The 26636-nt window shown below is 43.8% G+C and overlaps 2 long non-coding RNA genes across 2 annotated transcripts in view; both read left to right on the forward strand.

The window, feature by feature from the left end:
• Nucleotides 1-26636, forward strand: part of LOC306999438 — a 743560-nt gene that overhangs the window by 62751 nt on the left and 654173 nt on the right. The gene's annotated exons all lie outside the window — the stretch shown is intronic.
• Nucleotides 5146-6162, forward strand: LOC306998578. Its single transcript, XR_013797598.1, has 3 exons — nt 5146-5540; nt 5680-5732; nt 5833-6162. It is a non-coding gene; the product is annotated as an uncharacterized lncRNA (long non-coding RNA).

A 26636-nucleotide genomic window follows, 5' to 3' on the forward strand; every position in this document is an offset into this window, starting at 1 on the left:
GTAGAAGAAAAAACAGCGCGAATTACATAGACAGTAAATAAACGGCGAATTATGGCGGAGTGTAAACGAGTTCGGACCAGTAAGGTGTGGGAAAGTTTCATAAAACTGCCAACTAAAAATGCTGTCATGTGCAATACATGCAAGGCTGAGCTTGCGTTTCACGGGAGCACAACATATGTTGGAGCACTTAAGAGAAAGCATCCCGGATCAAAAGGAGCCGGTGAGAGGTGAGTGTTCAATCTCCAGGTGAAGCTAACTAACTAGTTGTAAATCTCTTTATTAGAGAATGCAATACTACCATTAATAAAAGTGTGTAACGGTGGCGGCTGCCCTGACTCTAATAAACAATTCTAAAGAAAATATTCGGGCGCCAGACAAGATTAAACTTGTCACAAATTAAATTAACCCCGGATAGCAAAAAATATATCCACCTGTTACACAACAAATTATAATAATCAAGAAAAAAGAATTTTCCTTTCACAGATATTTATTTTTCGACACATATTCATGGTCATAATTCACATCAAAAAAATAAAGCAAAAAATAAAAAGAAAATAAAGGGCACACTAGCGGTCTCAGCTGATCTGTTGAGATCATCTAACTGGTCGGGATCCGTGCCGGAAACCAACCGCGTCACGCGGTTTTCAGAGAATCACAAGGCACCAATAAGTTTATGGGTCACCAGACACCAGGAACCAGGATAAGTGGATGGGCAGTTGCCTTGTCTTCAGCTACCTGACACTAGTTGGTCTGGATTGCGAAACTTCAGCCGACCTTCATGCTCGCACCAGACATACATGCAGCAGCTGCTTTACACAGCCGTTTTCCACCGTAAATCCCTCTCACAACGGGTAACCTCGGATGCAACCAACCGGATGACGCTTCTGATTGAAGGTAAGAAAACACTCCCTTTACATAGACCTTCCTTCCGTCGTTAATTTGACACTCCACCCCTAATTACACTAAACTGAAAGTGAAAGTAAACAAATGTTTTTCCCGGGACAGATCCTCTTGTCTGCCACACTCTCCCCCCCTTGAAGAAAACATGCCTATGGATGTTTAAAAGAGAGATAAGAGATTAAAAACCTAGAAAATCCTCATCATCAGAGGACTCTTGAAATATCTCAAGGAGTTTTCCCTTTTCCTGTACCTCCAATTCTGCAGCCGTTGGGTAACACATTTTCAAGTTGCACACGTGAGCTGTCCGTACATCCTCTCCAGTGTCTTCAAGGGCTATTTGATAGTTCAATGGACCCAGCTGCTTGATAATGCGGTAAGGACCTTTCCATTTTTGGGCTAGTTTTGCGCTAAATTTACGCTGTGCATCAGACTGTGGAAAGTTACGCAACCATACTCGATCCTTGCTTTTGAATGTTACATCTCTCCTATTTTTATTATAGTTCCTCAGTTGTCTCATTTTGGCTCTCTTGCTGTTTTCTTTGGCTTGAGTTTGCAGATGATGAAGATGATGAACTACATCATACGAGGCAGCGTCTGGGGTTAGATTAGGCCCAGAGAGTATTTTGTCCATTGGACTTTGGAGTTTCCTACCCAGCTGGAGTTCTGCTGGTGTTAATCCGGTGGTCTCTTGAACAGCTGAATTAAGGGCGAATCTGAATTCTGGTAAGAACTGGTCCCACCTCTGATGGTTGTCATCCACATAAGCTGCCATCATGCTCTTGAGATTTCGATTAACTCTTTCTGTCATGTTGGTTTGTGGGTGATAGGCTGTAGTTAATTTGGGAGTAACACTCCAGTTCTCACATAACTCTCTGAACATAGATGAAACAAACTGAGCGCCTCTGTCGGAAAGAACGAAGTCTGGTACACCCCACCGTGTCAGGATGTCTTTTCTGAAGATTGAGGCAACATTCTTCGCTGTGGCACTCCGAATGGGGAACAACTCCACCCATCGAGAATAATAATCAACAAAGACAAGCAGGTATTCATTTTGATTTGTGCTACGTGGCAACGGACCCATGAGGTCGACTCCCAGCATTTGGTTTGGGCGGCTTGTTGTGATTTGCTGTAGTTTCCCAGCAGGCTTTCTGTTATCACTCTTCAGAGTTTGACATTTAACACAGGTTCTCACATGCTTTTTTACTTCTGTCCACATACCTGGCCAAAACGCTACTTCCTGAAGTCGTTTGTAGGTCTTGTAGATTCCTCCATGGCCACAGATGGGAGCGGAGTGATAGTACTGGAGAAGAGTGGATCTGAGACTGCTGGGAACGTAGATTCTATAATGAAACTGGTTATTTGACAGGTATGTTTTGTAGTACAATTTGTCCTCAATTATTTCGTACTGATCCATCAGACTGGCACACTTATCTGCAACTGCTTGTAGTAATTTTGTAACTTCAGGGTCTTTGTGCTGTTCTTCCCACAGGATAACGTCTGATACAGGCAGTGCTGGATCTTTCCCGCTGGTGTACAAGTTACATCCTGGGGTAACAGAAGACCTGGATAGAGCATCTGGAGCTACATTTAGCTTCCCTTTTCTGTACTCAATAACAAAATCAAATTTTTGCAGTCGCAGAACCCAACGAATGAGGCGGCTGGTGGTTTTGGTGGAGTTCATGACCCATTGCAGCGCAGCATGGTCAGTGACGACAGTGAAAAGCTTGTGCTCCAAGTAATGTTGCCACTTTTCCAGGGCCCAGATGACTGCAAGACATTCTTTCTCTGTTGCAGTGTAATTTAGTTCGGCCCCAGTTAAGGTTCGGCTTGCATAGGCGATAACCTCCTCTCTGCCAGCATCCCTCCGTTGTGCTAATATGGCACCCAGGCCGATGTCACTGGCATCGGTGTATACCATGAATGGCCGCTGAAGATCGGGATGACCCAGAATAGGTGGTGAGGTGAGACAAAACTTTAACTGGTCAAAAGCTTGTTGACACTGAATTGTCCATTCAAAACTGTGTCCCTTCTTTTTCAGTGTGTTAAGGGGTTCCGTAATCTTGGAAAAATTAGGAACGAACCGGTGATACCACCCTGCTAACCCGAGGAACCGCTGAACTTCCTTCAAGTTAGTAGGCACAGGGTAGGCGTGAATGGCTTCGGTCTTACATGGATCTGCTGAAATGCCTTTGACACTTACAACATGTCCTAGGAAGGTGAGTTCTTGAAGACAGAATTTGCTTTTCTTCAAGTTTATGGTGAGACCAGCAGTTTCTAGTCTCTGGAGGACAGTCTGGAGGTCACGGAAATGCTGGGTGACTGAAGGAGAGTACACAATGATGTCATCAATGTACACTAAGCATATTTTTCTCCGTAGTTCTCCCAGAACTGTCTCCATTAGCCTCTGGAAAGTTGCGGGAGCATTCTTTAACCCAAAAGGCATGACATTAAATTGAAAGAGACCTGCAGGAGTGATGAATGCTGTCTTGGTTTTGCTGGTGGCGTCCATGGTCACCTGCCAATACCCACTGTTCAAATCAATAGTGGAGAAGATGGCAGCCCCGGAGAGTGATTCCAGAATTTCTGTGATAATGGGAAGAGGGTAAGCGTCACTTTCTGTTACAGAATTAACTTTCCTATAATCTACACAGAATCTAAATGTGCCGTCTTTTTTAGGTACTAAAACTACCGGTGATGCCCAACCAGAGTGAGATGGTTCAACTATTCCTTGCCTCAGCATTTCCTCAAGTTGCTCATCTAGTGCCAGTTGCTTGATGGGAGACAACCGGTATGGTCGTTGTTTGATGGGGACTTGGCTGGTGGAGTAGATATGGTGTTCAAGAACCTCAGTACGTCCAGTACGGTGAGTACATACCTGAGGGTTTTCGGTCAGGATTTGTAGTAACTGTAGTTTACCATCAATGGGTAAATGAGCAGCATCCACAGCATTTTTGATCAATGTCTTTTCATCAATACTGTCAAGGTTTTGAATTTGCAATAGTGGTGGAGGGGGTACAGATGTTAATAAGGAAAGGTTTTGAATTTCTCCCTTAAACTGACACCTCTCTTTTTGGGGATTTACATTTGGCCCACTTGGATTTCCTGGTTGAAAAGGGTACTCTTTTGAAGGATCAAGCTTGAAGGAGTATTTTTGATCAATGACATTTAGTTGCAGCCCACTGAAGAAAATAAAGTCCAACCCCAAGACTACAGCATAGGCTAGAGCTTGGGATGAAAGTACAGCAGTAGGTAAGGTAAATGCTTGGTCATGTAAATTAATTGTGGTATTCAGCCATCCTAATGGAATTTCTGCTTTTCCATTTGCCAGATAAAGAGGACCACGGCACCACAGTTGCAGCTGGTCTGGGGATGTAAGCTGCCTCATGAGATTCTCACTGATGAGTGTGTAGCTTGCACCAGTGTCCACAATGGCCTTACCTGACCAGGCATCGATACAAAGTGGAACAACTAGTTGTTGAGGTACCGCTACACGTTCATTAGAGCTTGTAGATGAGGAGGAGGTTTTCTTGGTTGCTGATTGTGACTTATGAATTCTTGTTGCAGCAACAGAGTTGTTGGACGGGTGACCACCTGACTTGGAGTGATAAGGTTGTTTGCCGCTGATAGAATACTGTGGCCCAGGTGCCTGAGATGACTGGGGAGAGGTATAGTGTGGACATTTTCCAGGTGGATGCTGTCCTCTACATCTCCAACACTGAACTGGGATTTTCTCAGTAGGTTGGTTTGAGGAGGGTCTTTGCGATGTGGCTTGATGCTTAGGGCCCATACGACCACAATCATAACGAAGCTGTTGCTCATAATCTTTTTCCAGTTGATGTCCTAATTTTACCAGCTCTTCCACAGTATTCACCCGGCTACGCAATTGGCTGGCAAGGTACGGCTTGATATTCTTGAGTATCATCTTCACAATTTCACCCTCTGTAAAATCTGCCTTCCATCTTTTACAGAGAGCTCTATAAGAAAATGCAAAATCTCTAATAGATTCTGTCTCTCTCTGAATTCTAGTTCGGACACGTTCTGCCAGTTCGTCCTCATAATCCTCAGAAAGGAAAGCAGATAAGAATGCAGCCTCAAACTCATTCCAGGTGGTTATGTTGGACCGTCTGACTTCCCACCAGTCACGTGCTGTTCCGTATAAGACAGTACGGAAGGTAGCCAGGATGTCTGCATCTGTCAGGGGATGTAGAGCCAAAAAATCCTGACATTTGGTTAAGTACAGTAAGGGGTCTGCATCGTCTGAAGGCCTTCCAAATGTGGGGAAAGTTAATCTTATATGGTCACTCTTAACCACAGATGTTGAAAGAGGGGTTGAAGAAGATGGTGTCACTTGAGCAGAAACAGATGGCAGGGATGAAGTAATGGTGGTGCTGGGATCTGGTGGTGTCAATACACGCAACTTTTGTTGATCCGCACTTTCTTTGACACTTTGAAATCCTTTCTCCACTTCACTTTTCAACTCTTTGAAACTGGTGAGACATTTGTCAGTTTGGGTAACACATTGTTGGAGTTGTGAAGTTATCTTATCCTGGCTTATTTGGAATGCGTTTTGAACAGCTTTGATGTCCTGCTGAACCTCTGACTGGAGCTGATCAATCATGAAACGTAGTTCAGACACCAAGGTAGATTCCACCTTTTGGAGTTCTCCTGTGATCATCAACTTCATTGCTTTTGTCAGATTGTCTGCTTCAGACTCTTCTTGTTGCTTAGTGGTAGTAAACAGGGTTAACACTTGATTTTTGTTATCCTCCACTTTTGCAGCAAGATCAGCAATCTGGCTCTGGTGATGAGAAGAGGTATCTTTCACTTCCTTGGTAAGTTCATTCACTCTTATTTCTTGTCTTGCCATTAAGTCAAACAAGGTATCCCAATTCCCTTGTACGCGGGCAGTGACTTCTTGTATTTCCCTTCCAGGAGTTGGTAGAATGTGGGGCAGGTCATGTTGTGCCACTGAAGAAGGAGTTCCACCTTCAGATGAGGTGCAAAGTTGCATGTTATCCACTTGTGGTGCCCAGGTGAGAGTTTGCACTGGAGTGCTGACAGCCAGAGCAGGAGAAGACATGTGCACATGGGTTCCAGGATGAACAGGGCTGAGTGGAGTGGGGGTATGGTAGAAGACAGGAGCACATGGAGGTGGTACCAGAGGCATCCGAGGTCGCAGTGCAGGCGGCCATACTGGAGTTGAAATGTCTGGTGGAGGCTCAATTTCCACGAAAGTAGATTGGGGAGGGGGGGTATGCGCCATGTTTACTATGATTGTTTGTGTAAGAATATGGGTGGGAAAAATAAATAAATATATCAGTAAATGAGATGTGTGTCAGTTAGTTTGTCCACCAAAGATTTTTACAAAACAACAAAATACAACTTTACACAAATAGTCGATCAGTATTATCTCAAAACACTACGTAAATCAAAAACAATATTCAAAGTAAGTCACCTTCACTTATTTCAAAAAATTTTTTTCCAATAATAATACATTTCTGTGACACATAAGCGATAATACTCATTCAGTTAGTGTTCAAAATGCACAAAAGAAAACTTGCTTTCCAAAAAAGAAACTTTACAAAGTTAATTCAGACAATTTTAACTAACTTTCCAAAAAAAAAAAATCTACTATTCACAACATTTCGCTTTTTTTTTTTTTTTTTTTCCAAGTGTTCAATAGTCCATATGCACTTTTCAGAAAATTAAATGCTCAAATTTCATGAGTTCAAATGGGTTTCAAGTCCGTCCCTGTTCGGGCGCCACTCTGTAACGGTGGCGGCTGCCCTAACTCTAATAAACAATTCTAAAGAAAATATTCGGGCGCCAGACAAGATTAAACTTGTCACAAATTAAATTAACCCCGGATAGCAAAAAATATATCCACCTGTTACACAACAAATAATAATAATCAAGAAAAAAGAATTTTCCTTTCACAGATATTTATTTTTCGACACATATTCATGGTCATAATTCACATCAAAAAAAGAAAGCAAAAAATAAAAAGAAAATAAAGGGCACACTAGCGGTCTCAGCTGATCTGTTGAGATCATCTAACTGGTCGGGATCCGTGCCGGAAACCAACCGCGTCCCGCGGTTTTCAGAGAATCACAAGGCACCAATAAGTTTATGGGTCACCAGACACCAGGAACCAGGATAAGTGGATGGGCAGTTGCCTTGTCTTCAGCTACCTGACACTAGTTGGTCTGGATTGCGAAACTTCAGCCGACCTTCATGCTCGCACCAGACATACATGCAGCAACTGCTTGACACAGCCGTTTTCCACCGTAAATCCCTCTCACAACGGGTAACCTCGGATGCAACCAACCGGATGACGCTTCTGATTGAAGGTAAGAAAACACTCCCTTTACATAGACCTTCCTTCCGTCGTTAATTTGACACTCCACCCCTAATTACACTAAACTGAAAGTGAAAGTAAACAAATGTTTTTCCCGGGACAGATCCTCTTGTCTGCCACAAGTGATAATATTAAAAATTATAATATAAATACAGTAATGTGATTATTTATTTTGCATAGAATAAAGCTTGATCGAGCTTAGGAGTCAGGGCTGTTTTTATTATTGTAACACTATTAGGTAAATACGTTAGCTATTACATTAATATAAACACAATGAACTAACATGAACAAAAATGTTAACAAAAATGAATAATTTTACAAATGTGCTGCTCATATTAGTTAGTTCATGTTAGTAAGTTAGATACATTAATGTTTACAAATTAAACTGTTACCTTAGTGTGAATTGCTTCTAGATTTCAAACTAAACACCCAGTAAAGATGATGACTAAACAACAGTTTAACCACTAAGAGAGTTAAAATAAAATGTTTTTTTCTTTGCAAAAAAGATATTTTCTTTGCATTCCTGCAACATCCACTCCAGCAGAACGGATCTTCTCAGCTGCAGGAAACATTTGCTCACAAAAAAGAGCAAGCTTGTCACGTGAACATGTTGATATGCTGACCTTCCTTCATTTTAATTCAGCACTTATTTGAAAATCCAAAAAAGCCAGTGCAGAAAGGACACTTGTTACTTACTGCTTTTCATTAAACTGAACACTTGGTTTTAGAAATAAAGCTCTTAATACTGCTGCCAAGAGATATTTACATTCAAACATATTTTTGTCTGCAATGCAGCTGATTTATTTTTGTTGACCTGTTTAGTTGGAGGTTCATTAAAGTGAATTAAAACACCATTTCAAAAGCTGAAGTTATTTTCTTTTTTTAAATTTAAGATTATAATATGTATAACTCAATGTTTTAACTTATTGAAAAGGCTGAATAATCATTCCAAACTTACTGATTAGTCGTCAATATAATCGACGATTAGTCGATTAATCGGTCCAATAAGCGTTAGATTAATCGATTATCAAAATAATCGTTTGTTGCAGCCCTACACCTTTGTGCCATTTCTGAAACATAGTACATACCTGTCATTTCCAAGGTGTTTGATTTTTCACTTTACCATAGCCCACTCATGTTGAAGTCAGCAGGGGGCTGTTCCATAAAAGCCGATTAGAAAAGCGGGGATTAAAGTCCAAAACCTGACTTGAATGAGCCGAGCTAAACATCCGCGCTTAAATTGGTTCCATAACAGTAAGTTGAGGATCATGTGATCTTACTAATTTGAGTCAGGTTTAAATAGTCTAGATAATTGCGCGTGCACGCCATTGTTTAAAAGTCCTGAAAAGTCGAGCATGGATCAATCGATTTACTGTGGGCTACCATGGCAACAAAAGGAAAAGATAGAGCAGCGATGTTCACGGCAACGGAACAGCGTTTGCTATTGGAAACATATGAAGAATTTAAAGATGTAATCACCAAAAAAGGCAATACAGCGGCAATAAATAAAGCAAGAGAGAAAGGTTGGCAGGAAATTACTGATCGTCTCAATCCGTAAGTACCGGTGTAAACTTTTTAAAATACTTTATCAACATTGAATGTGTGTCACACAATACATTGCAAAGTTTGTGTGTGAATACAGTAACGTTAATTGCTTTTCACGCTGCAGCAACTTAAGTGAAGGAAAAAGAACCTGGCAGCAGGTGAAATTAAAATATAAAAATATAGTTCAGAATGGTAAGTAAATCTAATGGTATGTACATATGTAATCAATGCCAGCTTGAAGTTACAACTATTCAGGGGTTTTTTAAATTATTTTTTTTAATTGCAGCGACCAAAAAGAAGACTGAGGTTGCTGGCACTGGGGGAGGGCCACCACCAGCCAGTGTCACTCCTGCAGAGGAGCTGGCTTTGGAAATTAATAAAGGGAGATTCAAGATTCAAGAACTTTATTTGCCATTTGTGTTTGCACACATAGGAACTCTTGTGCGGTTATTGCTCAGAGAGTCAAGTCAAGTTTAAAAGACACACAGGGAAGACATAAATCTATAAAACATATACATTATAAATTGCACAAAACCCATTAAAAGCCTGTCCTTGAGGGAATAGAGGGGGGGACATCATCTAAAATTATATCACGTAGTATAAGGAGTGAGTATATAAAAGGTGTGTGTGTGTTTTATTATCATTATTCCTTCCTGACTAACTGATTTCCTCCTTCCTTAGGCATTGTAAGCCTAAGTACATCATAGCAGTAATCTCACGTAGAGGTACTTGTGCTACTGTAATGGTGCATTTTGGTAAAAAAAAAAAAAAAAAAATTCTATCAAGATTCTGTATGCTTTATGGATCCACCAGACATCATGTTGCCTGTGAGTATGAGACATTTTAAATCAGTCATGTAAGCTAATGAGTTTAACTGAGTTTAATCAGTGGTCACAGGGAGAAGGCCCATCAGTTGAGGAGGATGAGGAGACTGTGTCTGTATGTTCAAGGAGGCCTGAGGTACTCACAGGTTCCATGCGATACTGTATTGAATATTAAAAAGTGTACTTGTGTGATAAAATGATCATAATGTGTTTTCAGGATGCTGACACTGTTCTAGAGCCCTCTCAGTCTGGGACCACATGTGACAAAGTGAGTAATAAGAAATGAAAACAATGTGACAAGAGTATTCAATGAAATAACTTAAATCTATGTTGCTACAGAACCCAGAAAACATAAAAGGAGTGTATAAACGCTACCTCCTTAAACAAATGGAAGCGATTGATATCAACATGCAGTATAAAAAACTGAAGATGAGGAAGTTGGAGCTGGAAATTCAACTGCTACAGAAAAATGCAAGTAGAACTACCATTAAAAAAAAAAAAAAAAAAAATTACCTTTTTGATCACTTTCCACAACATTTATTTGTGTTTTCACCCCTAACAGGCAGATTCACTCTGAATAAAGACAAATCACATTAAATACTTTGACTTCTATGTGTTGGTTCAACTAAGGAGAAAGTTGAGGGGCCAGTGGAACATTTTAAAGGCTACACATGGTTTAGACCATATTAACTAGAGTTGAGCTGGATACTAGGGATGTGCAGATCGATGCTGCAGTATCGATATATCGATACTCACAAGCTACTCACTTGGTATCGATACCTCTACAAAAATATCGATATTAAATTTATATTAATAACTTATGGATCACTAAGTGTTTCGGTACTTCTTTCAAATGTTTGTGTTAAATAGAAAACACCCCTCCCTGACATATTTAGCTTGCCTGTGAGAGAAGCGAGCGACGTGTGTTCCCTCCCTCCACACGTCATCGCACAGATTGCGCGCACCGCACACACACACACACACACACACACACTTCCGGATAAACAGAGCAGAGCTGCCAGGTACAATGGCTGAGAGAAAACGAAGCGTTGTGTGGTGCTACTTCTCAACGATTGACAAAAATTTTGCTAGATGCAATATTTGTGATAAGAAGATTTCCCACTGCAGCAATACGAGCAACCTCTTTAAACATTTAAAAACCACACACCCTGAAACGTTTAAAGAGGTTGAACAAAAACAAGCTGCCAGTGCCCAGTCTCCCGCTCCACCCCCTGTCCGACAAAAGACGTTGCAGGAGAGTTTTCAGGGAGGCAGACCCTATCCAGGTATTACATAGTGCAAAGTCATTAGTTATTCTCTGTTTCATTAAGCTACATTAGGGTAATAACATATATAGCCTAATTATAGGCTATCCATATAATTCTCTAACACACACACACACACACACACATTATATAAATATATAGACATTAGCCTTAGGGCAACCCATGTTAATAATATATACAGATACTAATGGGATCTGTAATATTGCATTTTTTTATGTTCACAATTGTTGCATCTCTCTGACCAAAAATACAGTCAACACTAATATTGTGAAATATTCCTGCAATTCAATATTACAGATTTTTATTTTAAACATTTTTAGATTTAATTTATTCCTGTGATACAAATCTGAATTCTCAGCAGTCAATACTCCAGTCTTCAGTCACATGATGCTTCAGAAATCATATGCTTCCCTTTAGTTATTGGATACCTTTATCCCTTTCAGATGATTCCCAAAGAGCTAAAGACATCACAAGGTGCATAGCCAAGATGATTGTTTCTGACTTGCAACCAGTTTCAATGGTTGAGGATGCAGGTTTCTGTCATTTCATGAAGGTGGTTGATCCACGATACCATATCCCGGGTAGGAAATTCTTTATGTCAAGTGAAATTCCAAAGCTATATGAGCAAGTCAAAACAACACTGAAACACTCCATAGACTCTGCTAGCAGTGTGGTTTTAACAAGTGACATGTGGACATCAAGAACAACGGAAGCATATTTGACTGTATCAGGACATTTTATTGACCAAAATTGGGAGATGCAGGCTTGCACTCTTGATACAATCCAGGTAGCTGTACAGCACACAGGACAAAATATATCCGAGCTCCTCACAAAAATATCTGATGACTGGGGCATTACCAGTACGGTATTTGCTATGATTACTGACAATGGAGCAAATATGGTCTCGGCTGTGCGGAAAACTCCCTGGAAACACATTCCGTGTTTTTCACAGACCCTTAACTTGGTCGTTAAAGACTCCATTAAGACTGATTCAAGTTTGGAGTCCATTCTGGAGAAGTGTGGTGCTATTGTTCGGTTCTTCCACCATAGCACTAAAGCATCTGACAAGCTAAAAGAAGTGCAAATGCATTTGCAAATGCCAGAGCACAAACTAATCCAAGCAGTAGAGACCAGGTGGAATTCAGTATTCTACATGCTGGAGAGACTGTCTAAGCAAAGACAAGCGGTTATAACAGCACTTTGCCTTCTTGGGAGAAACAGCATGTGCTTGAATGATGAAGAATGGTCCTACCTCAGCCAAGCCATTGAAGCACTCAGGCCCTTTGAAGAGGCCACTAAGGAAGTCTCAGCAGAGCAGTATGTAACCATTTCAAAAGTCATACCTCTGGTCTCTCTTCTCCAAAAGGCAACCATGTCTGCTGGGCAGAATGGTAACACTTTGGCTTCACAGCTTGCAACACAATGCAAAAGACGCTTTGAAAACATTGAGCACAACTATCCTCTTGAAGCCAGCACCTTTTTGGACATTAGGTTCAAAAACATTCCTTTTTCTGAGACTGGAAATGTGGAAACAATCAAATCGCGGCTCATCAGTGAGATGCAAGCTCTGGCCAGACAGGCATGTAGCCCTCTGTATCAAACACCTCTACAGAAACAGCCTCGACAGTGTCACAAGAGTCATCTGCTGCAAACACTGAAAGGGATGCTGACTGTTCAACATCCAAGGGAGGATTATGGCAGGAGTTTGACACACGCATATTGGCATTTCAGGGGAATCGCACATCAAATACAGATGCATACATTCAGATGCGCAGATATATGGAAGAAAAGGTGATCCCAAGAAGTGAGGATCCTTTGCTCTGGTGGAAAAAAAATGAGAGCACATTTCCACTGCTTAGCAACCTGGCTAAAAAATACCTTGGAATTGTCGCAACCTCTGTTCCAGCTGAGAGGTTGTTTTCTAAGGCAGGAGAAACAATTAGTCAGAGGCGAAATCGGCTAAAACCAAAAAATGTTAACATGTTGCTTTTCCTTAACACCAATCTGAAGCTTAAAGATTAGAAAACCTGTATCAACAATTAAAAATAAAAAGAAATTGAAATGTCTAAAATTGCTAAATAGGAAAAATATGTAGAAAGTTGAAAATAAAGAAAAAATGGCCTGTTTAAAAACAAGGAATGTTTAATAAAGTGCAAATATGCACAATTTATGTTGTTGGTATTTTATTTTATTAATATTTATGTAATAATGTATTATTTTATTTATTCAATATTTTTTTAAATACTGTATTAAAGTGTAAATATGCACAATTATGTTGTTGGTATATTATTTTATAAATATTGAATGTATTTTACTTTTTTTATTATTTTTATTTTAAACATGTTTATTTATTTTTTGTGAAGTTTGCTTTTGTAATAAACTTATTAATGGCCAGTATGTGTCATGTGGATTTTATTTGAATGTAAGTGTAATCAAATTTTACAAAAAAAAAAAAAAGTTCAGTTTAGAGGTATCGTATCGGTATCGGCGATACTGGCGTTGAAAGTATCGGAATCGTATCGAAGACAAAATAAGTGGTATCGCCCATGCTTACTGGATACTCGGCTGAAACGAGTATCCGGTACAGATAAAGCACTTTTGCCGAGTACGAGTATTATACGAGTAAAACGAGTCCATATCTGTGCTCGGATTGAATAAAAATCCTCGTTGGGTAGCTGACTGTGTCTGCGTTCTGTGATAGGCTAGTCACAGCGCCCCTCCCCTACACATACAGATTTATTGTGTTGCTGTGTGTCCCGCTCTGCTCACTCACACACAAAACACTGAGAAGAGAACAGCTCTCTCTCTGTCTCTCCCTTAGTCAGGTTCGCGGGTCTTTTCCGTTAACGTTTAGGGTTTCTTCAGCTTCAGGTTTGTTTTTTACTTCAGTTTAGTACTTACTTATTAACCAGTAGAGTTCTGGTAAACGTGGGGTTTGTTCAGACGTGGTGCTTCGCGAGTCGCATTGCGTCTCTGCCTGTCGGAGATTTTTTTTTTCTTTTTTAAACCGTCAGCTGGCTCAGTTTTTTTACTTCACGCACTGAGTGTCTGACACTTTCTCGCTGTATTTCATAAAAAAAATAAAGGAAGTAGTGGTAAAAAACTATATTACAAATTAATTAGCTAGCTATACACACACCCAGACACACACACACACTACACACACTCTCTCTCTCTCCCCCTCTCTCTGCCGTAATCTGAGTTTTTTTTTTTTTTTTTTTTTTACCGTCTGCTGGCTCTAACCAGTTTTTTGACTTCATGCACTTCTGACATTTTCTTGCTTTGCTGTATTTTATAAAAATAAATAAAAGTAGTTGTGGTATAAATAAATAATATTAAAAATTAAGACCTCTCTTAATCTCTCTCTCTGCCGGTCATCTAAAAATTATTTTATTTTATTTTTTTAACCGTCTGCTAGCTCTAACCAGTTTTTTTTTTTACTTCATGCACTTCTGACACGGTCTTGCTGTATTTTATAAAAAATAAATAAAAGTAGTTGTGGTATAAATATAAATAATATTACAAATTAAGCCACACACACACACACTCCCCCTGCCCCCGCCCCTCTCTCTCTCCCTCTCTCTCATGATCAGTGATACAGAATAATGAGTGATACAGAGAGTACAGCTGACACTGCACCACCAGTCAGAGTTTGCTTAACCTTGCAGGACAGTGAGGGTCAAATCAGTGACAATGAAAACAGTGGCAGTAGCACCCACCTTTCCCCCACTGAGACCAATATTGCATCTGGGGATGGAGGTCCTCCTCCACCAAAGACCAAGAGGACTTCTGCAGTATGGAACTCTTTCACTGTTTCTGAAAATGATCCCTCCAAAGCCATTTGCAAGCTTTGCAAGTCCAAGCTAAGCAGAGGTAGAGATGCAAAACATTACAACACAACATCTCTACATAACCATCTGCTATATGTTCATCACATGAGAAAGCCCACTGTATCAGCCACCTCCTCCTCCTCTCCTCTTCCTTCTCGGGTCACTGGTGTTCAGCTGGGTGCTGCTAAGGGCTCATATTCATCTTCCTCTTCACCAATATTCACTGCATTTGCAGCAAATCAGCCATTCTCAGCAAACCATCCCCGGTCAAAAAAAATTACAGAGATGATTGGTAAAATGATCTGCACTGATCTTGAACCTTTCTCTGTGATGGAGAGGAGAGGCTTCAAGACACTTGTTGGCTTTTTAGAGCCCAAGTATAAAATCCCATCGAGGCACTATTTCAGTCGAACTGTAGTGCCTGAGCTGTATGAGGCAATGAGAGGAGAGTTGGTCCAGTCACTTAAGGCAGCTGAAGGAGGTGTCATCAACCTCACTACAGATCTCTGGACCAGCAATCACAACGCACATGCATAGCTCTGTCTTACTGGGCACTGGTGTGAACGTGTAGGGGAAGCTTCAGTACAGAGGAAAGCAGGGCTGCTAAATGTTGGTGTGCTGGACATTGAGCACACATCAAAGAACATTCTGTGCTGCCTTAAGGAAAAGATGAGAGAGTGGGAAGAGTCTGTTGGTCAGTCTGTCACAATACGGTTTGTTGTTTCAGATAATGCTGCAAACATGGTGAAAGCTTTGACTGAATATGGGCACATCCGTTGCATGTCCCATACGCTTCACTTGGTGGTGATCAAAGCCAGGAGCATATCTGGCCATGTTCATCGCTCAAGCAAAGCCAGCAACAGACTACATGTGCTGCAAACACAGTTGAACCTCCCCCAGCACACGCTCATAACAGATGTAAAAACAAGATGGAACTATACGTTCTACATGCTTTAGCGGCTGGTGGAGCAGCGCAGGGCTGTGCAGATTATGACACAGGAGTCTAACATGGGTAAAGCTCCAACAATCATCTATCCAAATGAGTGGGGGTTAGCATCAGACATGCTCACTGTCCTTAGTCCTTTTGAGGAGGTCACACGGGCGCTCTCAAAACACAGCGCCTCCATCTCTGAGGTCATCCCCCTCCTGCATGGGCTGTGCTCCATCATCAGGTCACTGCATGCTGGTGAGGAATCTGAGGATGAATCTGATCAGCTCATGGCTGGTGATGATGATCAGGATGCCACAGTTGGGCTGGGCCAAGATGTTGCGGCTGAGTCCAGAGAAAGGTTAGGCACAGCAGCAAAGAAACTGGCAGCCAATCTGAGCAAAGAACTAAAATGGCGTTTCGAACCAATTTTTGCAAACTCCACATTTCTGCTTGCCACTCTCCTTGACCCCAGATATAAGGCCAGCTGTTTTCCAAACAATGTTGATTTGGAGTCACTAAAGAGGACATTACTCCTCAGGATGGAGCTCTGTGACCCTGTGGCTGCACCTGCAAGAAACACAGAAGAGACACCTGCCACCAGCAGCACTTCAGTCTTTTCTTTCCTGCAGAAAAAGAAATCAGCTATTCCAATGAGGACACATTTACCATCAGGTGATGTGGAGGCCTACCTGGCAGATGGGGACATCAGCCTTACCGATGACCCAGTGAAATACTGGTCAGGCAAGCTTCAGTGCTGGCCCAATCTTACACGCTTTGCACTGCAGCATCTCAGTTGTCCACCTACAAGTGTCCAGTCTGAGCGTGTTTTTAGCACAGCTGGAAATGTGGTCAGTCCACAGCGTGCAAACTTAGACCCTAGCCATGTGGAACAACTGGTATTCATTAAAGTCAATGCAGATCTGAAAAACAGTGTCGGACTATTTGATCCGTAGAACACAGTCCCCCCGCCCCCCTCTCTCTCTTTCTCTCTCTCACACACACACACTCCCACACACACTCTCTCTCTCTCTCACACACACACACACACGGTGTGGAAATAAAAATAAATAAAAAAAGAACCAAAAAAATAAGAAAATAAAAAAATTCACACTGATCATAAAAAAAATTTAAAGTTAAAAAAAGAATGTTATGTTGAGATGAAAAAACTCTTGTTCATTACATTTTTACCTCATAATTGCAACTGCATGTGTTGTATTCATTGTTCCAAAACTTGTTCTGTATATAGTTCGTTATATTTTAGGTTTAAGACATTTTAAGAATTACATAAGTACTAAAAAATGAATTTGATGTTGTAAAATATACACTGATGTCTATGGAAGCGGCAATAATAATCCTTTATAATAAAAAAAGACGACACGTTTTATTCATATCAGATACACAGTGTGTAAGTAGCTTTACATTTTACCATATTCTTCTCCCAGTTCACCAGCCACTTACTTTCATGTATTTCGGGAGAAGTGGAGGAATTGACGTGTTGTAAATCCGACAGATCCGATTCTCTGAACTGTGGCACAAACTAACATGGCGCCGCCCATCGCACATACAGCTCAACTAACGCGATCGTTATAAAGGTGTTTATACAACAAAACACATCCACATGCACATATTTGACAATCAGAATATAAGTGTTTCATACTATAGATAATAAATGTGTGAATATTTTTAATAAAAAAGGAAAAATTACATAAAAGCAGATCATCATTCATTCAGCTCTGTGTTGTGGTTGCGCTGTGTCACGTGACAAGCAATGACGCGTAACAACGGTCGCTTTGCTCATTATGTATTTGTAGCCTACTTATCATTTTGATACTAGGGGGCTAATAAAGCTAATATAGACACTTACAGCATGTGTTGCCTTCATTATAAGGCTTATATAAGGCTTTTAATTTTTTGCGGCTCCAGACAATTATATATATTTTTTTTTTGGTCCAATATGGCTCTTTCAACATTTTGGGTTGCCGACCCCTGCCCTAGGTGGAGTCACTCTTAGGTGCTTCGGGCACTGAAACCTTGACTTTATCAGCCCAAATGCCATCACTATACGACCTCTTGTGCCTGCATGGGCAATGTTGTAGCGGTGCTGTGCCTCTGTCTGGGGCTCCTGAGGGAGTCAAGAGGTAAGGCAGGCATGGGTATCCCTTGTCTCCCAGCAAAACTCCTGAGAATTCTCTTGCATAGACAGAATGAATATATATAGATATATAATGTAGTTTTTTTTTTTTAAAGACTTTTTGCGATTTAAGTGATTACTAGCATACCTCTTGCTAGTTGCTGGTAGAGAGATGAGGCTCTAAAGATTCTGGAGTCATGCACAGAGCCTGGCCATTTGGCCTCTACATTTGTGATAATGCAATCTGCATCACTAATCATCTAAAATAAATTATAAATTAAATTATAGACCTGTAGGTCACTACATTTTAATTGCAATGAACTAAACACTGGTGCCCAGCTTAGTACAGAACACTCAGTGCTTGAGCATAGCCTTTAATATCATCTCAGTGGGACCGTACCTGTACATTGATGCTGTGTACTGATTTCCTATTCACAAAGTCCGCTTCATGTGGACCAGACTGACACTTAATACGCACGTGGGTGCAGTCCAATGCACCGATAACATTTGGGAAACCTATGAAAATTATTTGTTTGTTTTAAATATGTCCCATGTAAAATCAACAGTCAAGAAATATTTCCATGTTTTATAGTTATTTGAACTTACCGGCTATTCCATAAAAGGCATGTTTAATGGTACGAATAGCTTTGTGGCCAGGGAATGTAATGAACACATTGAGTAGTCTTTTTAAAGAAAGGTACACAGTTCGTACAGAGCGGCAAACTGATGCTTTGCTGATATTCTCTGCATCTCCAACTGTGTACAAAAATGTTCCACTGGCAAAAAAGCGAAGTGCAATGCACACCGTCTGTGGGACTGTGAGCGCTCTGTTGCGGCGTGTATTATTTGCAATGTGTGGGCTAAGTAATCTACAAATATATGCAATCCCATCTCTTGAGAACCTATATCGCTCATACAGGTAGCTGTCATTAAAAGCCAATGGGTCTGACCTGTCTCTGAAAGTTCTCTCTCTTTGAAATGCCCTCCGCAAGACTATAGCTCCCTCATCCACCACCTCATCTATGAAAGGACACGCCATGGTTAAGTTTGGAAACAAGTTCAGCTCCCTATTTATATACTTTTAATTAATTACCAAACTCATTAACCAAACTCACCAATTAAACACAAGTTTTGAACATTTCTTAGTGTATTTACACCTAATAATTTCTTACATTTATTAGTAAAGTACATTTCCTTATTTATTAAAAAAAAAATATATATTAATAGTGGTTAAGTAAAATAAAATGACATCGAAATACCAGCAGGTGAGTATAAATGGTATGCTCGTTAGCCTGAACTCAGACTTAGCCTGACAGTTAGCCTGCCCCGGACCAGGTTAATTTGCCAGCATAAGTTGCTGGGGTAACTGAGTTTGAACTTTTTTTAAGTTTGATTTATGAAACCGAATCTACCAAAAATAAGCCTGACTAACCGAAATAAGCCTGGTTTATACTCTAATCTTGGTTTATGGAACAGCCCCCAGGACTGGTACCTAATAAAATAAAATAAACCTGTGAACATGCTGATATCAAGAGAAACTAGGGCTGCATGATTTTGGGAATACATTTTAGATGTGTTCTGGTTAAAATTCCTTTTTAAAATTTACAAAATACACACATATACATATATATAAACAATGAACACCAGGTTTGTTGTGCCTTGTATGCATATGTCACAGGTCGGGATGGGCCAAGCCAGACTGCACCCACCCCTGAACCAGGACCACCTTGAGGAGCGTGTCAGAGACGAGTCAGAGACAGAGATAAAAGCAATATCAAGTTTATTTTAAGTTAAAAGTAATTTGAAAATCCTAAACTAAAATCTTCTCTCCCTTCTTCCCAGGAATCCAGGCGACACCGTGACCAGTAATGGACAGGTGGGTATCACACAGGCGAGTGTAACAGGTGAGTAGGGGGTCGGGGCTCGCTTCCTTCTGGCGCTGGTGCCAAGCTCACAGTGGTAAGTAATAGACAGGTAAGTATCACAGGCGAGTAGGTGATCGGGGCTCACTTCCTTCGGGCGCTGGTGGGTATCACAGACTCAGGTCACAGGCTGAACGGAGCTTTCCCTGGGACAAACAACCTCCAGACTCTAAGCAACGGTGTACAGTTCTCACGTGTGTGATAGGGGGCAGACACTTCGCCCCATACAGGTGGGCTTCCGGGCTGCAGCAGGCTCTAAGTCACACGCTGAGCGAGGCTTTCACAGGAGCAGACAGAATCAAGCTTCAAGCAGAAGTAAACAGTTCTCACAGGGGTTGCGGGGGACAGACACTTCACGCTATGCGGGTGAGCTTCAGCGCTGCAGCAGACTCCAAGTTATAAGCTGAACGGAGCTCTCGCTGGAGCAGACAGAATCAAGCTTCAAGCAGAAGTAAACAGTTCTCACAGGGGTTGTGGGGGACAGACACTTCACGCTATGCAGGTGAGCTTCAGCGCTGCAGCAGACTCAAAGTTACACGCTGAGCGGGGCTTCCGCTGGGACAGACACTTTACAATATGCAGGTGGGCTTCAAAGCTGCAGAAGACTCAAAGTTGCAAGCTGAACGGGGCTTCCACTGGGACAGACAGAATCAAACTCCAAGCAGAGGTAAACAAATCTCACAGGTGTTGCAGGGACAGACACTTCTCAATATACAGGTGGGCTTCAAAGCTGCAGAAGACTCAAAGTTGCAAGCTCTAGTTACAGACAGTAGACCAGCATGACATATGGGGAGTGCACGGCGACAAAAGATGAATCTTCCACACAACACACGGCAATCCAACTCCAAACATGCAACGTGAGAGGAAACTTCAATTTAGGCACGGCAAATCCACTTCCAAGGTGCAAATAAGGCCAGCACTCACCCACAGATCTGAAGAGCGATGGTCGTCAGCGTTGAGAAGGATGTTCCAGATATTTCCTCACAGACACGGGCAGGATTCACATCACCGCTGTCACTGCAGAAGGAGGAGGTCAGCGCTCGATAATGAATCAGTGCACTCCACTCAGTGATACTCGTAGAAACGTAAGCCAAACACTCCAAGCGCATCCAGTCCAGTGTCAAAAAAAATGCATTTAAGAGACTCAAGTTGTCGATACTTCTCTCACTCTCTTCCAGCTCAGACGGTGTCTTTCACTCTTCCTCCACCGTCATCGAATTCCCTTAAGCAACACTTCTTCCTGCATACAACGATCCTTCAGCGGCAACACTCAACACAACGACTTCCCAACAGGGGAGAACCACCCCAACAGTCTCTTTCTCCTCGCTTTTATATCCTTCTCAATGCCCGTGTGACCTCATCACGGATCTGGATTAATCCTCCACACCTGATGTCGATCCCTCATCACGGTCGGCAAGGCAACCGGTACACATTGGCACAAAGGGGGCGGTGTCTCCTTGTTATTGTTCCGGAGGGAACACAAATCCCAGCGAAACTTAGTTCCGCTCTCTGTTTCGTCACACCGAGACACATATACGTGCAGGGCTGAATAAAATAATAATAACAATAGTATAGCAGGCATCGTTAAAACACTTCAGTAACACTACACTAGAGAAAAATATATTGATTATCATATGTTACTTCAAATGTTTACAATCGATATGACGTTATGAAATGAGATTGGAGTAAAAACCATGATAATGTTTGGTGCGTTTTGCTTTTCAAACGCTCAGCGCGTGCAGGGAACATTTACTGAAGCATTGAGCAACAGTTCAATGGTAATGTGAAGTTTATGCAACAATAACAACTAATATAATTCAGAATTATTTCTTACCTTAAAATCTTTCTTGTCTTCAAATCGCGTTCTTCTTCTTCTGATGTAAATCCAATAATCTCACAGCGTGGCGGCGCTTTGTTTTTAAGGTAATGAGCGCGGTGACGCATGGACGATTTGCATGTCTATATCTTTTGCGCGTGTGGGTGTGGTCACATTAAAACGTCTCTGGTTACTTACGTAACCTATGTTCTCTGAATAGGGAACGAGACGCTGCGGATAGCGCAGTGGGATATTCTCTGAATGTGCCGATTGTCTGAAGCCTTATGGAATCACGCCAATTCATTGGCTGATGGCGTCCGCGCGACATGGCTCCGCCCCGACGCACTCACGTCGCGTCATCACATTCGCGCGCGCGCCATCTGCTCCTCAGATTTCTCTGCCGAAAAGAAAACTGTCAGCAGCGTGAGGAGCTTGGCCGCTAACGCAGCGTCTCGTTCCCTATTCAGAGAACATAGGTTACGTAAGTAACCAGAGACGTTCTCTTTCATAGGTTCACTCAACGCTGCGGATAGCGCAGTGGGAACGGACTACCAAACTCGCCAAGCTAGAACGCTTTATGACTGGTAAACAAGAGACAACGACCAAGAAGAGTTCAAACAGAAAGAACCTGGGAACCCGGGGTCATGTCAAGATCCAAACTATAGAATCGTACAAAAGTGTGCGGAGAGGACCAACCTGCCGCAACACAAATGTCCTCCAAAAGTGCTCCTCTAAAAAGCGCTTGAGAAGATGCCACACTTCTGGTGGAATGAGCTCTAATGCTGAGGGGTGAAGGTAAGCCACGCACCCCGTAAGCCAACGAGATAGCCTCTGTAACCCAGTGGGAAATCCTCTGCTTCGATGCAGCAAGCCCACGGCGGCTAGCACCAAAGCAAACCAAAAGCTGGTTAGATTTCCTCCAACCGCCTGAGCGGTCTACATAAATCTTAAGAGAACGAACTGGGCAGAGCAAGTTAAGCTTCCTATCTTCCTCAGAAGAAAATGGAGGAGGGTGGAAAGCGTTAAGGTTAACTACCTGCGAGCGAAAAGTTGAGGAGAGAACCTTGGGGACATACCCTGGTCTCGGCCTCAAGGAAACTTTGACCAGGCCAGGGGCAAAGTCCAGGCAAGACTCGCTAACAGACAGGGCTTGCAAGTCTCCCATCCGCTTTAATGAGGACAACGCTAGCAAAAGAGAAACCTTGAGAGTCAGGATCCTTTCCGGAGCTGACTCTAAGGGCTCAAAGGGGGCCATCGTCAAACCCTCTAGGACAACAGAAAGGTCCCATGAGGGAACTCTAGGGGAGCGAGCCGGTTTCAGGCGCTTCACCCCACGCATAAAAGCAGAAACTAATCTTAATTTACCCAGGGGAATCTCATCTGATTCCCTATGTGCTGCAATAGCTGCGACATAAACTCTGAGAGTGGTAGCAGCCGCCCCGGCAGCAAACTTCTCCTGCAGGAATTCCAGTACTGAACCAACAGGGCAGTTAACTGGGTTCCTATCATGCGCTAAGCACCAATTCTTAAAAACCTTCCATTTGGAAGAATACAGTCGCCTTGTAGAAGGGGCTCTGGCACTCGCAATGGTCTCCTGAACGTCAGTTGGGAGACCAGAGCTTAATGTTAACGGCCTTTGATCGGCCAAACATATAGCTTCCATATGTCTGGGCGAGGATGCCATATCTTGCCCTGCAGCTGTGACAGCAGATCTTCCCTGACTGGGATCCTCCAGGGGGAAGATTCCAGTAGAGGAATTAGCTCCGAAAACCATGGCTGAGATGGCCAGAACGGAGCCACTAAGAGGAGGCGGACTCCGCTCTCTCTCACTCTGGCCAAGACCGCCTGGATCAGTTTGATGGGCGGGAAGGCATAGAGTTTCTGCGTTGGCCAAGGGTGAGCGAACGCATCTATCCCCAATGGGGCCGGGGGACTCAGGGAGAACCAAAGCGGGCATTGGGACGACTCTTGAGATGCAAAGAGGTCCACCTCCGCCTCCCCGAAAACCTCCCAGATCAGGGCCACCGTCTGGCGGTTCAACATCCATTCCCCCGATCTGAGTTTCTGTCTCGACAGAAAATCTGCTGCGAGGTTCAGAACCCCTGGGACATGAACCGCTCTTAGAGAAAGGAACTTGCTCTGAGACCACAGGAGAAGGTGACGCGCATGCCGGTCTAGGGTGCGCGACCGAGACCCTCCCTGCCGGTTCACATGTGACACCACTGCCATGTTGTCTGTTCTGACAATGACATGGTGCCCCTCCAGGAGAGGGAGGAATTGCTGCAGAGCCAGAAAAACGGCTCTTAACTCCAGGCAGTTTATGTGCCAAGAGAGAGCCTCTCCAGTCCAGACCCCACACGCTGGTCTGCCCTCGAAAACTGCTCCCCAGCCGGTGAGAGAGGCATCCGTCGTAACCATCTGGCGACGAAATACCGCACCCATGCTGACCCCTTTCCGAAGAAAAAGAGGGTCCCGCCATACTGACAGGGCTCGAAAGCAACTGTGCGATACCTTCAGTAGGCGAAGGGTTGACCCGGAGGGTCGAACCCCTGAGAGCTTCACCCACCACATGAAGGGTCTCATGTGGAGTAGGCCCAGCGGTAGTACAGAGGAGGCCGCAGCCATAAGACCCAGCATCCTGCGGCAGGTGCCCACAGACACATGATGGCCTAGTGAAAAACGAGCCAAGCATGTCGTCAGGCTGGAAATCCGTGCAGGGGCCAAGCGGGCCTGCATGAGAACGGAATCCATGTTCACCCCCAAGAAAACGGTGCTTTGAGCCGGAGCAAGAACACTCTTCTCCGAGTTCAACCTCAAACCGAGAGACTGGATGTGACTCAGAACAATGTCTCTGTGGTGGGCCACTAGCTCCCTGGACTGGGCTAAAATAAGCCAATCGTCCAGGTAATTTAGAACACGGATGCCCTGGAGCCGCAATGGGGCCAGAGCTGCATCTATGCACTTTGTGAACGTCCTCGGGGCCAAAGAGAGGCCGAAGGGAAGGACCCTGTACTGGAACGCCCTTTCTCCAACGGCGAACCTGAGGAACTGCCTGTGTCGCCGAACAACCTGGATGTGAAAATAGGCATCCTTTAGGTCTATCGTCACGAACCAATCCCCTGGCCGAATCTGAGATATGATAGCTTTCAGCGTCAACATCTTGAATTTCCCTTTGTAAAGGGCGAAGTTCAGTCGGCGGAGGTCCAGTATGGGACGCAACCCGCCGCCCTTCTTCGGGACCAGGAAATAACGGCTGTAGAAGCCCCTCTCGGATTCCCCTGGAGGGATCTCCTCTATTGCCCCTTTGAGAAGGAGGGAAGAGATTTCCTGTTGCAGTACAGAAGCCTGAGTGGCGCTGTCTAATACAGTCGGAAAGACCCCGTTGAAACAGGGGGGATTGCGGCAAAACTGAAGAGTGTAGCCGAACCGAATTGTGCGAAGAACCCAAGACGATACCCCTGGTAAGCGCTCCCATTCTGGAAGGAAATGAGATAGAGGAAGAGGAATGTTGTAGTGCAGACGACATACCTGAGTGAGGGTGCCGTGTTGACGTTCCTGGGGTGAAGAGGTTGACTGTGCAGGAAGGCCGTTGGCGTCCTGGCACGTGACGGGAGGCATCGATGCTGGGGTCATGGTGACCCGGTCCGCCTGCTCCGGAGGAAAAAGGAAAGTGCCTCCGAGGGTGCGGCTGGCAGTTATAGAGAGTGTGCGGGGTGAGGGGAGAAAGCAGAAAACGTCTCCTTCCTCCCGCACTGGACTGAGTCGATATGGTGAAATATGGCCTGCACTTCGAGACACTCTGAGTGGCGAAGGTGACAGGGCAAGGAAAGGAGAGCTGGGGGGTGGGCAGAAACGCTTGTGCGGTCTGACCCAACCCTGAGAAGGCAGCGGAGCTCTCCTTTTTCCGACCGGAAGGTCAGGAACGGCTCTGGGCCACCGAAGCGGTCGGTTTGTCGGACCGCTTTAATTGGAGGCGTTTGTGAGGCCGTTGACGGGGAAATGGGCGACCGCGGGCTCCCCAAACCGTGGTAGGTGGGGGATGTCCCTGTTCGCTCCTCCTGGAAGAGAACTCCGGTCTAGGAGAGGGACGTTCTCTGGGTCGCACCGGGGGTGGAGCAGAAGGTTCCCTAGCCCTCCTGGGCATGAACTGCCTGAACGCGGCCGACTGGGATTTGGAGGAGCGGAATTTCTCAACCACTGTGTTGACCGCCTCACCAAACAACCCCGTCTGAGAGATGGGGGCGTCCAAGAGGAAAACCTTCTCTTTGTCCCGTATTTCCGTGAGATTAAGCCACAAGTGGCGCTCCACCGCCACGGAGCCGGCCATAGAGCGACCTAAAGCTCGTGCGGTATGCTTGGTGGCCCTTAAGGCTAGATCAGTAGCCTTACGAAGCTCCTTGACCGCTTCAGGGGTCACGCCGTCACCCTCGTCCATTTCTTTCAGGACGTCCGCCTGGTAGGCCTGGAGAATGGCCATAGTGTGCAGAGTCATGCCTGCCTGCCCAGCCGCCATATAGGATTTTCCAATAAGAGAGGAAGTAGTCCTACATGCTTTAGAGGGGAGGAGGGGGCGCGACTTCCAGGACGGCGCAGACGACGGAGCAAGATGGTCGGCTAGAGTCTCCTCAATCGCCGGAATGGCGGAATAGCCCTGTTCCACAGAACCGACTAGGTTGGTGAAATCAGCAGCTGCCGCATTAGTGAGGCGCGAAGAGAAAGGCTGCTTCCAGGATCTGGAGATCTCATGATGCAGATCACTGAAAAATGGTAGCTTCCTCCGTTGCGGCCTAGAATTAGGGCCGCTGAGAAGCCTCTCGTCGAGTTTAGAAGATTGAGACTCACGTGGCTCGTCGGGCCAATCAATAGTGAGCTTCTCCGTAGCGCGCGAAAGCACGTCCACGAGCTCCGCGTAGGCCGCAGTAGGCCGCGCTTCCTGGCCGCTCGGCGGGATAACCTCGTCGGCGAGAGTAGGCCCGAAATCCTCTGAGTCGGATGCCTCGGTAAAAAGTATATCCTCCAGCCCAAAAGAAACCGCGTCGCGTGCTCCCGGGCTGGGGCGCAAATAATCATGTGAAAATTCGACTGGCATGCCA

This window comes from Phoxinus phoxinus, assembly GCF_949152265.1.
Source record: "Phoxinus phoxinus genome assembly, chromosome: 5".
Lineage (NCBI taxonomy): Eukaryota > Metazoa > Chordata > Actinopteri > Cypriniformes > Leuciscidae > Phoxinus > Phoxinus phoxinus.